Source organism: Crocodylus porosus, unplaced genomic scaffold (genome assembly GCF_001723895.1).
Source record: "Crocodylus porosus isolate Cpor-Errol unplaced genomic scaffold, CroPor_comp1, whole genome shotgun sequence".
Classification (NCBI taxonomy): domain Eukaryota; kingdom Metazoa; phylum Chordata; order Crocodylia; family Crocodylidae; genus Crocodylus; species Crocodylus porosus.
The window spans coordinates 8,747,965-8,760,516 of NW_017728935.1; the positions used below are offsets into that span (position 1 = coordinate 8,747,965).

At 47.3% G+C, this 12,552-nt stretch overlaps 1 protein-coding gene across 1 annotated transcript in view; it reads left to right on the forward strand.

The window, feature by feature from the left end:
- Window positions 1–1,816: 1,816 nt before the first annotated feature.
- The window catches only part of PIGR (polymeric immunoglobulin receptor), a 24,988-nt gene continuing 14,252 nt past the window's right edge, over window positions 1,817–12,552 (forward strand). The window contains exon 1 of the mRNA XM_019546881.1: window positions 1,817–2,880. The gene's annotated coding sequence lies outside the window, so the exon portion shown is untranslated. The remainder of the gene's footprint in view (window positions 2,881–12,552) is intronic.

Below are 12,552 nucleotides of genomic sequence, written 5' to 3' on the forward strand. Positions count from 1 at the left end.
TTTCATTAACTGACAAAATGCAGCTCTTCTCACATGAGAAATACATTAAAGGTGTTTTGAAGGTTAGAAAAAAGATCGCCCCATTGATGTTCCCCTCCAGGTCTTTGCTGAGACGTGCTAGCAGGGAAGCAGAGGTAACATTAATGCTGTTCTCTGCATTTGTTCTGCCGGTAAAGAGAGGACTACAGGGCTCCAGATAAATGGGCAAATGCCCTTGGTGTGGCACCTCACAATTGTTCTCTCTCTGAAGAGCTGAGGTTTTCACACACGTTACATGCAAGAATTAACCCAGTTGCAGATGTCTGCCGTAGGAAGCTGCGTGGAGCTGGGCTTGCAGAACTGAAACTAAGGTGCTTCTATCACCCAGTGTCTGGGGGGGTGGGGGGGACCAAGTATACAGAAATATGCAGACATATATCAAATGCACTCCTCTTGTCTGGAGCGAGTAACTGAGCTATATCAGGACAACGTTTTGCCTGGGACTTCGTGGAAGCAAGGCTTTTTAAAAGAACTGCTAAAATGGTTTTTGCATCATTAATCTATGGATGAAGCAATTTAATGTCTGATCCCTCACCAAGGGCTTCATTGGCCTTAGTCTGCTGTGCAGCTGGGTGTCTGGTCTCACTGGACTCAGCATGGGATCTTTACTGGACGCCTCCTTCCCCGGCGGGGCAGCAATGGGGGCACTTTGGTGAAGACGGCAGCAGGGCTCATTTGTTATTTGTCTTTTGGGACACGCTGTCAGTGTGCTCGGCGCCATACAGGATCCACCCCTGCCTGCTTGTGCTGGAAGGCCCCAAGTTCTGCCAGCTGGTCTGTGTGGGTGGAAAAAAAGCAGAATGACATTGGTTTGCAAAGAACAGCAGCAGCTGTAAAGCAAGCTGAACTTTCCTAATTCCCTCCGTACTGAGCTGAGAGGCGATAAAGCACCGAGAGCCGACCAACAAGACCAACTACCCAGCGTGAGCACCAAATACTCGTCCCACGATCTCTTAACTTCCTCATCTTCGTATGAAATCCCGAGCTGCCACGGCTGTGGCGCATGTATTGTGGCTCCCCCTGCTCTCTTCTTCCCCATCTCCTGTTGCAGTCTGATTTCACTTCACAGTTTTTGGTCTGGGGCTGCCCTATTAATAGCGCTGCTCATTGCTGCACCGTACCATCATGACTTCAGAGGCAAAAAATGCTTATCCCTGCAGGCTCAGAGCCACCACCTCCCATGCACACATACACACACAGAAGGATTGGAGCTGTGCGGGTGACAACTGCCGTGATGTTAGGTAAAAATCAGTCTAATGATATATCCCATGACTGGTCAAGCCAGGACTTCACCTTCCTTGCTTCTGCACAGGAAAACATCCAAGGCTGGGCAATGAATTGCTTTTTTAGTTACATGATTAACAGGGGGGGGGGGAATGGACTGGAAAGAACACTGGTTCAGGTCAAAACAGAAATGTTTTGGGTTTGGGGGGTTTTAGGAGTGGGGAATACTAACCATTTTTGGTCAACCAATAATGTTCCTCAAAACGAAATATTTTCCTTCTGTTTGGGAGTTATCAAACCCTTCTGTCTTTCAATTTTAAGAAAAAGTAGCCATTTCAAAGCAAAAAGATTCTATTAGGCAATGCCGAAAGGAAAAAGATTTTGACATTTAGGAAACAAAGCAGAATGTTTCAGGGTTTTCACACCCCCACTTCTGTTGTTTCTGTTAGAAACATTTGCTACGTTCAGCCTGCCTCTGCGCAGATGCCATCTTTCCCCAGCTCCATTTTGCCGTGAATTTACTGTTTAATCAAAAAATAATCATCCCCCAGTTCGTACACAGCAGGAGACACGTGCGCCATTGCAAGTCTCATGCTGCAGCAGGCTGCGAGCTGCTCTCCTGGGACTGGGAGAAAGGGGACAGAAGCACTGGTCTGACCCATCTCCCGGGGAGTCCCGCTGGCATTAACTGCATCAGTAAGACTGGGACTGAACCTCATCGGGACCCATTTTTGGATCTGGGAACCTCAGATGTTCATCAGGTAAGGCATCTCCCAAAGGGAGACTGTCTAGTGGACACCTCTGCTTCCCTTCATCCCTTCCTGCCCATCTGTGACAGTTAACAACACTTTGGGAACTCAACAAGGAAAAAAAATACTGTATTTTTTGGGTTTTCCATGCAGTTGAGCAGCTTCAAGTTGAGAAAAGAGGCCTGCACCGTGCACTTGGTCACCTCTGGGCAGAGCTCCATCCAAAAGTCTGTGGGGAACTTCTGGAGACTCCTGCAAGTAGCACTTTCTTGCTGCCGGCCCCCTACATATGGCTGTGGGAGCCATGACCTGGACGAAAGGAGAAGGCAGGACTCTTCTGTATGGGTGGCCCAGGTGAGCTCCCAAAGCAAGGCCTTAAACCCAGCTCAGAACGGCCCCCCAGATTCCTTCCCTGATGGTGGAAGTCAGGAGAGGCATGGTCACAGCCTTGCCCTTGAGCAATCTCATCCTGCTAGCAGCTGCCTTGCCATCACTGGACGCTTGGAAATACAATCAGAAAGTAAGTGCCAGTGTAAACAGGCAAACAGGCAACATGACAGCAAAATGAAAAGGCAGATTGGCTGACCCACAGTCACATGAGATGTCCCCACCTGCATGCCTCTTTGGAGGATATTTCTTTAAGAAGACTCAACAGGTAGAAGTCCAGGGCTACAGTGGAGAGCAGTATTTAAAACAGTTTCTGTTCTTACAGTGTTCAGTGTCCTGCTGGCAGAGGGAGGCAGGACACACAACCACACAAGCAGGAGATCCTTAGAGGTCATTCACCTGTCAGGCTCGCAGAGCTGAAGAGATCCAACTAACAGAAAAACGAAGGATCACCACCTAGCCAGCAGATCCCACCTGGAGAGTGAGTAGCACTTATTCATTGTCTTCCTGAACTCCAAGAGCTCTGGTATTGCTGGTGTGAAATGCAGAAACAGAAGGACTCTGATAGGACTTCCAGTCTGAATGAACTCAGGGATCATTCTCCACGGTGTGCCCAGATAGCCAGATGTGTCATGGATTTCAATGGAGGGCGGCGGGTTTCAAAGTGTAGGACTTTTATATTTCTTTCTGCAACCGTTATATTTCTTTATTTCTCTTATAGAAAAAAAAAAGGGACATTGCATTCCAAGTAATGATCCACAACCCTGCAAATCAGTATAGAGTTTGTGCAGCTTTTTGAGTCATGTGCCTTGTACCATATTTCTCTAGGGGGTGATTTGTAAAGCCAGGCAAGGAATGCAGCCACACAGGTCCTGCTATTTTCAATGGGAGATGCACTGCGTCAGCTCTGAAAATCTTAATCAAGGTTTGTTCCATAGCCAAACAGGCAGGCATGGAAGTATGATCAATGAGTAAGTCATGCATTATTATCTCCTGTGAAAAGAGAAAGTTCACTATGCTCCCTATCATCACATAATCCCACATGGATCCAAACGCTTTGTTGCTGCACCTCAGAACAATTACTCAGCTCAGGAAATACGCTCATACAGTTATAGATCCATGTTATTTAGAGTGCAGAGAAGCAACAACATACTCATGGGTTTTTTTTAATTTGCCCCTAAAAATATCCCCTCTTTTTGTAACTCTAGTTAGCAAAATTTTTACTGTACAATCAACAGCAGTATGACTAGTATAACCTGCTCTGCATTTCAATGGCATTCACCACCTATAAATCTGTTCCCTTCATAAATTAAGCAGCTTACCAGAACAGAAGCAGAACCAGAAGAATCTGAACCAACTGGGAGGCTGCAAATGATTAGTTGGTAGCATCTGGCATTTTAGGCTGAGCGCAAAACCAGGTCATGAAGGCGTTCGCCTCCCCATCCTGTGTTCTGTTCTTGTTGGGTACGGAGAGCTCACTATTAATCGGGACACCTGTGAATGATGCCAAAAGTTAAAATATTAATGGTAGCCTGTAAGTGCATAGAAACCAAGGTTCTTGGTGCTAGAGAAAGCCCCGCAATATGAAAAGCAGACACTGAACTGTGTACTAACTCCCGAGGCACCTCAGTAAAATCTTCTCAGACACCGTCTCTCCAGCACATTACGATTTAGTGGCTGCTGTTTGTCTTCTATTGTAAAAGGGCCATCAATTCAGAAGATGACAAATTTCTTCTTTTTCATGGGTACTCAGGTCGGCTTGAACTCTTACACTTGGGTGGGGGGGAGAGAATTTTTATTCGCCGCCCCATGAAATGCATTGGAAATATTTTGTCGGTGTGCAGAGTCATTATTCTATATGCCCAGGAGGATGATCCCACTGATGGAGCCAATTTTCCACTGCATTATATATATATAGAAGTGACCATTGGCTTAATTCTCCAAACCTAAGAATGCAATATGCTGTGGGAGAGGATGCTGTGTGGGGGTTATAGCTCGAGATGGGAAGTCACGCCTTGCAGATATTCTACCAGTGACCATAGAAAAGTTCCTACCACACTGTGCCTCACTTCACCTACCTGGAGAATATGCATAATAGCATCTGCCGCCAAAGCAGGGCTAAAGTTTGAATGCGTGCATATACAACTTTGAGATCTTCAGATACAAAAGCATTAGGTATCACAAAAGGGAGGAAAACATGAAGCGTAGCCATCGGTGTGTCTTGTTTCTACTTACAGTTTACTCGCCTTTCACGTTCGGGCCCTTGATTCTTTTTATCCTGGAGTCCCTCCTTGTTTCTAGTACATGGCTGCCATGCTCTAATGCTTGGGGAGCCACTAGACTTGGCTGTCTTTCCTCACGTAACAAATTCAATGCAGAAGTGATTAAGGCGTTCAGGATTTCATCCTGGATTTTTAGACATTTGTCTTATGTTGTCAGTTTTTAGTCCAAAATCCTCTGCTAGCTCAAACCCGGTGTTAAACAGGAAAGGAATGTGATGGTTGTAGCCGTGCCTCTCTTGGAGGCTGGTTGGTCTGACATGCTCTCCTATCTCATTTCAGTCTTTTTGGAAAAAAGAAAGGTTACTTATGCTAGTCAAGATATGCAGGATCAGGCCCTCAGCTTAGATTTTCCTCCATCTGTATTCATCCTCCTACATTTCTGCAGCAGTGCTTATGAGAACTTGCTTCTAGGCAGGCGGCTACTCCTCCTGAGCACTAAGTGGAGAGTAACTTACTCCACTCTGGAAGTGGCATAAAGCACGTCCTAGAAAGGGGGTCTATGAGGAGCGCACATGCTGGCAGGTGGTGTCCAGCCACTAGCAAACTGCAGATTCACACCCTTGTTAGCTAACTGCACACCAATGTCCCCATGTAGCAACATCTGTCCTGCTCAAAACTCTGCAGGGACTTTGCACATGGAAAGGGGAGAGTCTGTGGCACCTTAAATAATAAAACAGTAGAGAGTAATTCCTGATGTTCCAGTCACCGTTCCTTCTCAGGCTACATTGCTTTAGTGTACCTTACTTTCAAAGGCATCAGAGGGAAGTCATTCCCGCTCTAAAATAACATCCTTAAAAAAAATGTGGGTTGCAACGGTGGTGAGATTTTTCAGACGGTGCAACACATTGTGGGCAATTGCCCAAATAGACCATTTAATGGTGATCTAAAATTAATCCATGCAGCTCACCCTGAAACAGTCGAATGGTTATCAAATTTAGATATTAATCTTTGAATGTTGTAATCCAAAAATGCCATACAAACGAAGATGAAGAATGTCCTAATTTCTTAAATATTTTAATTGGGGTAAAGGACCCTGCAATCTCAGGAACTGGAAGAATTCATTAGAATTTGATGTCTGAATTTTTTGAATCATATTAGTCTGACTTCTGACTGTTTCACCCTTCAGAAATATAACTGAAAGCCTCAGGCATGCTAATGTTGTGCAGTGCGCAGAAAATTGACTTTTCTTTCAAGGTGAAGGACAGCCCAACTTATAGTTGAACTGGAGGCAAAATTCAGCAGGAGGAGAAAAATCTAGAACAGTTTTATCCTGTTTAGCATGGCTACAGAAGTTTGTGCAATATTCAGAAAAGATCTGCAAGTTTGCAAGACCCTTCAACTCAGCTCCTTCCTTCCCTGTGGAGCCTGACTACAGTCACTTGTGCCACTTTCTGATTCACCTGAGTCAGCAATGTGGATCAAATACAAACAGCTCCAACTGGATTACCGCAAAGGCTTAGCCGCTCACGAGGAAGTGATGATCTTTATTCGCTTTCTGGTAAATGCGGCCAAAGTGACAAAAGGTTATTTTAAACCGTGCTTTCCTAAAATCAGAAAATCACCAGCTGCATTTTCAACGTTTCAGTGATCAAGTAGTGTTCCCTCAACATCAGCCATTGTTAAGAGCAATAATTAATGATTATTGCATGAGGCTGTGCAGGCTGCAGGCCCAGATATCATTGCTTTAGGGTTCAGTGTCTGAGCTTAGTCAATGGGACTTGGGAATGAACTCTTCCTTTCCAACATGAGCCATTGAGCACCCCGATTTGTTTAAGTCTGGGAGCAGGTTCGAGATCTCAGTTGCACCACGGCCCAGCCGGAGCGGCTTTGCTGAGATCAACAGAGTTTTGCTGGTCTAGATGGAGGCTGGGCTACAGCCCTGGGAAGTGGTTTTTTAGTCTGGGTTTCTTATGCAATCTGAGCAAAAGGAAAAGAAAAAAAAAAGGATTAAAAAGATGAGAAGCTTCCAGGCAAAGACAGATTCCCACAAAGGAATTTTCTCTTTTCCACCCCTGTGCTGGGGTTAGTCCATTTTCTGCTATTAGGAATCTACGCGGCTCTCACCACCTTGGTATCTAATGCTTGTGTCTGTGCAAGGAAGCTAGGGCATAAACCCCACTAGAGCTACTCCACATGAACCTGCTCTGAAGTAGAGTAAGATACTTCGCATCCCTCCTGCACAGAGAGAGTCCCTGCAGGGGATCAGTGCAAAGGCGCTAGTGCAGCAAACTCACATCTAAGCCTATTGTGCACTAACTCCTTCATGCAGACAAGCCCCGAGCCTGTGCTGTTCTTCCAGGGATGTTGAGGGACTTAAGTGTATTTTAGCAGAAGTTAGTGACAGCGATGAGAGACAACAGGAGCCCTGACATCTAATCCCCTGCTCTAGCCACAGAAACACCTTGCATCTCCACGCAGGTGTGTTGAGCAGGACGCCCTCCTCGTCTGCGATCCACCCTGTTACGAGCGGCTTTGCAGCATTCCACGAGCACCTCCTCTCATTTTGGTCCCCACCGGCTACGTGCATCGTATCGTAGCACAGAAGAAGTGTCAACCTGGCATTCCTTGCCGCTACAGCCCAGCGATGCACGGGAATTCAGCCCGGAGCAGTTACTGGAGTCTCAGAGACCTCGCACACTGTGACACACAGACTGAGGCAGCTGGACAGGGGGTATTGAACCATCTTTGGTCGCTTCACATGCACCCGTAATCCAGAAAGACACAGCGCTGCAGATCGCACCCCGAGAGAGACACTGAGTCATGCACCAAGCTTCAGTTCCTAGTAAACACATGCTCTGCTGAGAGTCAAAAACTTGGGACGTAGGTGCCCCACAGATAGCACCTGTGGTATTAGTGGCACAGACTGGTCACTAATTCTTTAATAAGGATAATTAGTGGGGGGTCGGGGGGAGTTGCTAATAGATCGGTGAGAGATCTGGTGCAAAAAGATCCCTTTCCTAGAGCTGTTCTTGCAGGTTTTCCAGAGAGTACAAGCATGGTTTTGGAACCAAGGTAGATTGGCTTTTCTGTGCTAGCAGCGCCCTTCCTGCTTTGTGTTGGTACCGTACCTAGGACAGTAGATCCTCCTTGAATAGGACTTCTGTGCACCACCACCGTATCGGCTCACCGACATGGGCAATCATTAGGACCGATCGTTTCCTGAAGATCCCTGTAGAGCGTTTCCTGCGAGTGTAACAGTTCGTTTGGATTAAGGGAGATTCGCTGAGACAGGTCTCCAGCGGGAACATGCGAAAGGGCCAGAGCAACTTACTGTGCACTGGCTGTAGCGAGACCCCTCACAAGAATTGCCCCCGTATCTCCACTAATACACATCCCATGCCTTTAACACTGAGTAACTCTAACCTGACTGCAGTCCACATCCGAACCCCTAAAGTGATCAGGAAGGGATCGGACTCTTTCATCTGTAAAGAAGTAAGCACCTTTTAGCCTTCTTGAAAGTTAGGATAAACTTCAGTCTAATCCAAAGAAAACAGAAACACAGAGTGGTAAATCAAAGCCCATTATAAGCCAGCTTTCACACCGATAGCCAGATCTATTTGACAAGAATGACTCATATCCTCCTCGTGATGGCATTTGTCCATCTTTTGCTCTGACCAGACTGGCAGGACTGGGGTGGCAATTCTGCACATACTCTTTTTGTCTGATTTCTGATGTGATCTCAGGGCAGTGGCCATAGTAAAAAATTACCCCAGAGCATTAAATAAAGGATAGTTTGGAACGCTAATAAAAATACACCTATGAGACAGAAGAGTAAAAGCCAGCGTGAATGGAGCTGGTAGGAGTAGTGGTGTGTTTCATTGCCAAAGCAATGGGAAACACACTCTGAGAAACTATCTTGCATGGGCTGGGTGGGAGAGCTGAATGGACTATGTCACCCCATGGTCTGGTGCTTATTCCTGAAGTACCCACAGGTAGAGTCACATTTCTTGGACATGCTACGTACACATTTGTCTGAGAGAAAGAAAAGTTTCTGATCCACCAAGCTACCATAGCAGGACTTCAAAGCTTCTGTACTGTGGGCTTGGAAAAAAGCACGCAGAACTCAAGTGAGGGTGCACTGCCCCGCTGTCATGCAGTAGATAGAAAATAGGATCAGAGCCTACGTATCCAACAGTCAGATGAGAGCTTTTGAAAGAAAAATAAGAAGTTATAGCCAAATCCTCACTTAGCCTGAATCCACTGACTTCCAGGGCCCTTGGCTGATGGGCAGCAGCCCTTTGGCTTTGCAGAGGGCAAGTTCCAAGCCCCCAGGACATACCTGCACATGCTCTGGCGGTTCAAGCTTCCCTTTCTGTTTCCCCCACACTGGTTATTTGGCGAGAGTCGAACCGTGTCTGTGGGAACTTGCACACCTTGTTTCTCTTCAAACATTTTTGCTGAAACGATTTATCAGAATAGCTAAAAAATAAATAGGAAAACGAACGCGTCCATTCCCCCATCCAGTCCAGCTGACAGCCAGGGACTGGAGGAGGACCGCAGGTAAGGGGCACCAGTGTCGACAGCGTGTATCACCGCTCTGTGCGCGTGCTGGCTGGCCAAAGAGCCCCGCGTGGTAGCAGCGTTGCTGTCTCTCAACACCCTGAGGATAAAACAGAGCCTTTTGTTTCTTTCGTTCCTGTTTAGCTTCAATTGCGAGGCAGTGGACCAGCCTCCAAGGAGGTATCCCTTGGGATTTTAATGACATTTGGTTTTAGATGTCTTCTTGCTGGGGAAAGGTGCTGGCACTGGCAGCCGTGAGGACAGGAGCCTTCAGTCTGCCTGTGCCGATGGAAATCCAGGCTTCTCACATACACACCATACCCCCATGGCGTGGCAGAATTAAATCCGGAGCAGCAGTTCTCAACCAGGGGGCCACATGTTCCTGTTGAAGGTACTGTGGGGTACCAGGCATACGAAGTTCTTCGGGTAGATGTGATATCTTTTATTAGACCAACTAAAAAGTTGGGGGAAATGTTCTTTGCAAGCTTTCAGGCACAAAAGCCCTTCTTCAGGCGTAGAGGGAGTCTGTGAGAATTGCAAAGAACAACTGTTCCAACTATTTAGGTGGGCTAATAACAGATATCACATCGACCCAAAGAACCTCGCCCGCTACGCCCTTGGACCAACACGGCGACAACCAGCGACCCTGTGGGGTATCACGCACTCCTTGCATTTTACCTGTTAAGCGTGCAAACATCTACACGGTTCACAAGGTAAACCCGGAGACTTTAAATTAGGAATCCAGGGTGTTGCAAACTGTGATTTTTGGGAATTCTTTGCAGCAGCAGAATTGCTCCATTATTATTTGGCAGAGAAAAAACGAGCAAAAGCTCAGAGCTGACGTTTTTTTGAGGGGGACCTTGAGTGTAATGAAATGAGGGGGGCTGGAGACTAGAAAAGGCTGAGCACCACCGGTCTAGAAAGAGCCCTTCAGCGAGTGACAGCATGGCTCTGTCTCGGGAGCCGTTTCAGGCCTGGAGGCTATTGCGGAGGCTGGAAGCGTTTCACCAGCTCCAGATGGAGCACATGACGACAGCCAGCGACTTCGGGCCAGCCTCAGCCTGTCGGGTGTTTGAACTGGGGAGCTACAGGTAAAGCACTCTCGCTCTCTCATACAGTGCCTTGGGCCGTCCTGCTCCCCCCCGGCTGTGCCCTTCTTGGTCTGCGAATGGCCAGGAACATGCAGAAAGAGCCATGCAACTGCATAGGTGCAAGGAGGAGGAAATGGAAGTGGAAAAATGCAGTGAATTACCCAGCACCACATGGCACCCTCCACCCACCGGACTCTTGTTCAGTATTAACCCAGCGATCAATGCTGGCACGGGGTGCCGAGACTCTGGGATGCCAGGGGCAAGCATGGCTACTGCAAGGGGCATGCATAGAGTTCATTTCAAATAGGGCGATCCAGCTCAGCTTCCCCCGGCAGCTTTTAGAAGGGATTAGCCAAGCACTAATGAGAGGGTGGGCAGAAAAGTCCCCTATGTCAGGTTATCCCCCTGAAGCCTCCTGCCGGGTCAAAGACAGCTTTACTGTCGACTGCAGAGGGGTAAAGATTTCCACTCCCCACCCCCAACCCCGCCATATTTATTAGTGGGGGAAGGCTCTTTCTCCTCTTGTTCTCCTGCCAAACCTGGATAGAAAAAAATCCTCTTTGCTGTTGAGCTGCAAGGTACATTATGGGCACAAACGCACCTCACTCGACAGAGACCTTTTCGGTGTCCTCCGTCACCATTTCCTGCATTCACTGCAGTGAGCTGCTGATGCAGGGCTTGCCTCAGGCTGGCTTTGCTCAAAGTGCTGTCCCAGCAACGGCAGCCGGGCCGGGTACAGACATTACACTTTTACCGGTATAAGGGAGCCTGACTGGAACACAGACGTGGCTTTCCCCCATGATTTAGCCCTCTTGGGTCCCATTTGCAGCTGCCTCACTTTTTCACCCTCCCCCTGTTTGGGAGCCCCTGCTCTGCACAAGCAGGCACGTTTAGCTCGTTTTAGTTGTACTTACTCTCCCCTTCCTACCAGCGCTGTGATAGCTTCCTTTCTCCGGTGCTCTGAAGTTCAGTCTTACTTGGATCATAGGCAGCAAATCCACCAGCAAATGGTCTTCGGTGGCATCACCGAGTGACGAGACCTTCCAGCAACAGAGGACTGAGAAACTTCTCTTGCAGCAGCCTGGCTGGTCCGGGATAGTGTAAACTTAGCAGCAAACCCTTCTGCTGTGCTATGTCCCAACCTGGGAAATGGCCTCACTCCTGGGTATGGCATGTGATGAACAGCAGAAGAGGGGCTTTCCAGTAACATTAAGTCTAAGGTTTGGTCTTTGCTTTTATGATGGAGGCTCTGGACAGAAAGCGGATTTACGCATTGGATAATTGTACCTGCTTGGACTTGTTATGTGGGGAAGTTTTCTCTATACATAACAATAACTGTGGTAAAGAGATAGGACTAAATCGGTGATAGGGCTTGACAGAGTAATGCAGCGGTTGTTCCAGTCATAATAAAGGTGTTTGCATGTACATGCATGCACATACAGGTCCTGAAAAGCCCCAGTACACACACAGATGATGAGAGGCAATTAGCACAGCAGAGGCGTGCAAACCGCAAAATTACATCAATGCTGTCTTCCTCATGTCAGGGCGCAGCTTTACTGCAACCAATTCGCACACAGTTACTGATGCTCCTTTGCTACCTAAGAAATATCTACAATAAAAAAATCCCAGAACAGTGGTCTGTGAAGGAGTCCATCTAGCTAGTAATGCCCCAGGTTTCTCATCCCCTACTCGCTTCATCTCCTTCGGGTTCTCTAATCTTTTTGGCAAAGAAAGAAAGTGAATGATCAGAGGTGCCAGCTTTTCCCCACCTCTCCCAGGCCAGAGAAGTACAAGGCCTCCTAGGCCAGCTCCAAAAAGATGTTGTAACTGCTGTAAGCAGCAGGGTCCTTCTTTTGAGTTGTGTCATTCACTTTCTACAGTTAAGCGGGCCATGTTTATCTTACTGGCTTCTTCTGGGATGACTATCGAAGGGCATTTTTCATGTTCTGGGAGTTAATTATTAGTCGCAGCCGAATAGCCCTTGAGCAATTAGATACAGCAGCAGGAAGAAGAAAGCACAACAGAATACCTTTCATTTCTACAAGGAAATAAAAGCCCTTTTCTCTGCTGGGAATTACCCTGTATAAAATAAATCTTGTCACTTGATACGTGGAAAACAAACCCCTCTGGCTGTTTGCATAAAACTTTTCTTGGCATCCTTCTTATTCTCTGAAACCTGGGATCACTGGATGGGTCAATGATCGTGCATAACAGATATACCTGCACACATGCACACTCCCCATGCCCGTGCATGCCCCGGCCATCCAGTGTGTTCAATTC